This window comes from Trichosurus vulpecula, chromosome 5 (assembly GCF_011100635.1).
Source record: "Trichosurus vulpecula isolate mTriVul1 chromosome 5, mTriVul1.pri, whole genome shotgun sequence".
NCBI lineage: Eukaryota > Metazoa > Chordata > Mammalia > Diprotodontia > Phalangeridae > Trichosurus > Trichosurus vulpecula.
Genome location: NC_050577.1, coordinates 68,049,861 through 68,055,860, shown reverse-complemented (window position 1 = coordinate 68,055,860; position 6,000 = coordinate 68,049,861).

Below are 6,000 nucleotides of genomic sequence, written 5' to 3'. Positions count from 1 at the left end.
TCTCTACCTTTTAGAACCTTTGTCTTCTCATCCAGCATGCAAAGCCTTCCCTGATTCCCCAGTTAGTATTCTCTGCTACAACTACTTTGTATTCATTTGTCTCTGTATACTTTGTATCTTACCGGTAAAATAGAAGTGCCTTAAGAACTCAAAGATTGTTGACAGAAGGATGGGATTTCAGGTGGGAGATGTCTTATTCGCCATCCAATCCAATTCAAACCAAAATGAGAATCTCTGCACCATCACAAAAAGTGATCATGCAGCCTTAATGAAAGCACTCTAGTGTCAGGGGAAATCACTACCTCCTGGGGCAACTCATTCATTCCACTTTTTTATGACTAGCTCTGTTAGGAAATTTTTCCTTACATCAAGCTCTCACTTACTTCCTCTAATTCTGCCTTCTTGGGACAATCAGAACAAATTCAGTCCCTCTTTCAATTGGCAAACTCCTCACATCCCCCAAGATTTCTCACCTCCAAGCTAAACATTTGCAGTTCCTTCTACCGATCATTTCATATGCACTTTCCTTACTGATGGGGTGTGTATTTGTAGGACAGGTTGGGGGTGGGGTGAGGGAGTATTCTATTGCTACTTTTCTTACTATACCTTTCCTGTGCAGGTCATTAAAATGTCTTTGCTCTCAACTAATTGTGTCTTCGGGCTGTCTAGTCAAAGCAAACTTTGGTGGAAACTTGTAAAATTGTGGTTTTGAGTAGATATTCTCACAGAGTATCTTCAACCTGGAGGAGTTTTTTAGAAAAGGGCTGGGAATATGCACACAGGAGCTTCTAGGTTATGTGAAGGAACTTGATGCTCTTTATCATTTTAATTGCACTATCAGTGAATGAGAGAAAAAGTGTTCATTAAGCACTTATGTGCCAAGTACTATCCTAAGTACTAGGGATAGAGATAGAAAAGTGAGAGTCCCTATGCTCAAGAAGCTTGCATTCTAATGGAGGAGAAACAGCCCATATAGGGCAGCACAGGAGTTTGGTTTAGGAAGTCATAGGGGAGCCCAGCCTCAGCCTCAAATCCAAAGTAGGCTTGGAGAATGAACAAAAAAAAAGAACCACACTATAATGAGCTATTATGGTGGCTGTCATGATCAAGATAAAAATGCAGAAGAAAAGAATGATTCCAAAACATCTGCAAGCAATACCTGGAAGGGGGTGGGGAGGAGGACATATTTTGTGTACAAACTCAACTAGAATTCTGGAAGAGATAAAGCAAGAGGTTTGGATTTGTTTGTTTTTAAGAATTTTAAAATGTTTTTATGAATGGAATGAGAGTGCTTAAGGAAAATAAATTGACAAAATGAAACCAAGGGGTACAAAACCTTGCCCAAGCAACAAACTTCCTGAAAATTTAAATGGACCAAATAGAATCCAATGATTTAATGGGGCAACAAGAAATATTTTTAAAAGTCTGTTTAAAATGGAAGAAAATGTAAGTTATCTCATAACAAAAATGACTGACCTGGAAAACAGATCAAAGAGAAAAAACATTTAAGTATCACTGGACTGTATAAACACCATAACACAAAAAAGAGGCTAGACATCTATTTCAAGAAGTGTTCAAAGAAAACTGCCCAGAACTGATAGAACCAGAAGGCAAAGTAGAAAAAGAAAAAAATCCACCAGTCTTCTCCAGAAAGAAGTCTCAAAATGAAAACTCCCAAGAAAATCATAGCCAAAATCAAGAAAAAATACTGCAAGCAGTCAGAAAGGAGGAATTCAAGTACCAAGGAGGAAAAAATAAAACAAAATTTTAAGAAAAAAAAACTTCTCCCTGAAATAAAGATCTATCTTTTTAATTCTAGTCATCTACCAGTGTTGTAGGATGGCTACAAGTCATATAATACTAATTTCTGAAGAATTAAAAATGATTATTAATCAACAGGCAGTGGAGAAGTATACGATGGATGCAGGCAAGTGGCAACATCAACAATTAGTAACTATCAGTACAAATAATGAATAAGAACTGGAGTAAAGGATGTCATCAAAGAAATACTTTGTTAAAAAAAAAAAGACTGATTATTTGTTGAGTAGGACACACAATTGGTGAACAGTCCATGGACTCCACTGTTATATTCACATCATCAAAAGGAAGAATGGCCCCTAGCTTGGTAGCTGTTGCACCCTATGAAGAATCCATAGGAGAACAAGGACAAGAGATGCATAAGTAGAGTAGGCATAGACAAGTTACCATCTGAATTGTTGGAGGGAACATCCATTTTTATAGTATCACAGATTCACTTAATTATTTGGAAGTATATGTTATATACTGTGAAAGTAAGTGCCTTGAGGGAAATGACTATGTTTTCTGTTATTCCCCAAAGCCAGGGGTATGCTGGTAAATGTTTAACAACCAGCTCTATTGGGGGTTAAGGGGAACATACCCAGGACACACTTTTGAATTTAATCTGCATTTTCTCTTATCACTTTCTTACATCTAGATGATCAACAAAACAATCAAGCCCAAAATTTGTAGTTGCCAATATCTGGGTTATAAATGCGCACACTGAAAATTTAACTATAAGCTCTCTCGAGCTAGTTTGAACTGGCTCCAACACACTTCTACCAAATCCTTTGTCTTTAAGTGCACCCAGTGGGCACTTAATAAAGGATAATCAAATCCAATAAAATTGAATCTTAACTTCTCCTAAAAAAAATGGAAAAGAACATAATAGAGAAAAAACTGATCAGTCCTGGTATTTGTTCTAGATCTAATGTTTTTCTAATGAAGGTGTAAAGTCACAAGAAACTAAAGAGAGTTACTCTAGTCTAGATGGAGAATAGAGTTAACTTCCTCTAACTTCTCCCCCAACCAGGAATGGCCCTGTTAATGTAATTTATTGAAATATTTCCTATAGTTATCCAACTTCAGATTGGATGAAAATGACTATATTAGTCCTTAGATGTGGTGGTTCTTCTTATAAATAATATTATACTCTGTGTACAAGTGGGGAAACTTGAAAAACTTTGGAGAAAAGGTACGAGGAGTGGTTTAAACATACAATGCAATTAAAGGGCGAAAAATTTGTTAGTTGTGAAAACTTGCAGATGTTAGGGAAAATATCTAGTGAGGAAAACAATATGTTGTAGACCCCATCCTCACACATCCTGTTTTATGTCTAGTGTCAGCTACTTCTTCTAAATATACCAGATGACACCCTGGCAAAGCAAGAGCTTTGTTTTTACTGTACAAGGCAGTGAAAGTTTCATTTTGTACTGAGCCAATGAATTAAAAGAATCGTTTACTCTCATCACTTTGCTGGGCAATTAGTGCAAACTGTAAATTCCCCAGGTATAGGTGTAAGACGTGCAAATAAAGCCAGATTTTCAGATTAATGGTAAAAAAAAATGTATTCCTTTTGTGTTTCCTTTATGATTTTGCTTTAGTCCCTTGCAGGAGATGGAGCCCTACTTAGGATGCTATTCTTAAAAAATGCTACATCTTACTTCATGTGGCACAGGACATTAGAGTCAAGAAGATAGGGTTTGCCTGTGACACTTATTAGCTGGGTGACCAAGATCAAATTGTTCAGCCTCCCTGAGCCTTGGACTCCTCATTTTTTTAAAAAAAAGGTGGGGGGTGGGTAATAATCCCTATAGCACCAACCTTACCCGCTTGTGGCTAACTTCAATGAGGTGATGTATGTAAAGTGCTCCACACCTTAGAAGTCCTTTGTAAATGCCACTTGCTTGTATTTATAAAAATATTATTTACTTTGCTACTGTTATACTGTATATGAGCTGTCTGCATAGAATATAGTTGAATAAAATGTAAGCACACAGAAACTCTACTTAGAACCATGTTTAATATTTATTTTTAAACCCGTGTTAGAAGAAAATCATCTATCCACCATTATAGAACTCCAGTTCAGTGTTTCTCAAAGTATATTTCCTGACTCCTGCTGTTCTGGGAAGCAGTCCAAGCACCTCCTCTGGAAAAAAAAGTGTCATGGCAGAGAAACACACAGGACAAACCCATCCATCCACCTTGCTGTCTGTATCTCTCTCCACCTGCTGAGAGCTGCTGCAGTTAAGAGTTGCAGCTTCATCTTGGGGTGCACATACTATGGCAACCAGTGCCTAGAAACCCACTTCCACCAGAGGGGCATATGCCTATTTTGTCAAAAGGGCTGCAGGGTGCAGGGGCCTGGTGGCAGTTTAAAAAAAAAACAAACTGAGCTGAGCTTGGGACTTCCAAAACATTTACACCACCACTTGGGAGCCCCTGCTCTGGTCACACAACTTTCCCAACACAACCCAAGAACTTAAAAGTAAGAAGAAGGAATGGGAGGAGGAAACTGTCCACCTTCCTCTGGAGCTATTTGCAGTCTCACATCTATGGGATTAAAACTGGAGGTAAAATTGCAACACATAGTAGCCACTGTAGGAGCTACCACTTGTAATTTGTTTTTTCATTTTTTAAAGTTTTATTGATGCATTTTCAGATTACTCCTTCCCCCACTCCATGAGAGATCTCATAATGGAGAAAAACAGTTAAGCAAAACTACCTACAGGACATCATCTAAAAGTGCATGCAACATTCCACATTTGTAATAGCCGCCTCCAATCTCCTTTTTAATGAAAAAAAATCTATTTTCTCTTCTGCCAATCTCCCGACACCATTGAGAAAATGAGAATAAAAAAATAAAAATTCCTTGTAATATGTACAGTTGAGCAAAACATTTCTTTACTGACTGTAACATATATGTGTATATGTAATGTACACACATACATACACATATAATACAATATATTATCATGTTATATTATAATCACATATTGTGTTGTATTTTATATGTCTTATTCTATACCCTGAATCTGTCTCCCCTATCAGCTCTCAGTGAGGAGGTAGACAAGTAGATAGTATGTTTTATCACCAGTCCTTTGGATTCATGGATGATCGTTGTATTGGTCATAGTTCTTACAGCTTTCAGCTGTTTATCCTTACAGTGTTGTTGTTATGTAAATTGTTCTGGTGCTGCTCATTTCATTTTTATGTAATTCGGTTTATGAAAGTCTTCAGAACACTTTGTTTTTTATAATATTGGTGTTCTAATACCTAGAGTACTATCCTATAAATTATTATATAATAATTTGTAATAAATTATTATTATACTATAAATTGTTCTCCTGGTTCTGCTTGTTTCACTTTCTGTCAGTTTGTATGTGTCTTTGAAATAATCTGTCTTCTCATTTCTTACAGCACAATAGTATTCCATCATATTCAGCCACCTGTCCATCAGTGGGCCTCCCTTTAGTTTCCCAGTTTTTTGCCACCATTAAAAGAGCTGCTGTAAAATATTTTTGTACTTATAGGACCTCCTCCTCTTTCTTGATCTCTGTGGTATAGGCCTAGCAGGGGTATAGCTAGGTCAAGGGCATGTACTCTTTAGTAACTTTTTGTGTGTAATTCCAAATTGCTTTCCAGAATAGTTGTACCCATTCACAGGTACACCAATGTATCTGTTTTCTTACAGCCCCTCCAACATTAACAATTTTACTTTTTTGTAATCTTTGCCAATCTGATGGGTGTGAGGTGGAATCTCAGAATGGTTTTACTTTGCATTTTTCTAATTAGTAATGATTTGGAAAATTATTCATGTAGCTAGATAGCCTGGGTCTCTTCTCTTGAGAACTGCCTGTTCATATTGTTTGACTATCAATAGGGAATAGTTGATCTTATTGTTATAAATTTGAATAGTTCTTTTTATAGTTTGAAAATGAGACTTTTATCAGAGAAACTTGATACAACAATCTTTTCTGAGATAATTGTTTCCCTTTTAATTTTACCTTAATTTGTGTAAAAACATTTTTAAGTTTATGTAATCAAATTATCCATTTTATTTTCTGTAGTCCTCTATCCCTTGTTTGGTCATAGACTTTTTTTTTATCTGTAAGATCTGATAGGTAATTTTTTCCATGTTGCTCTAACTTGTTTATGATTTCATATATAAAGTCATGTATCAATTTAAATCTTATGTTGGTA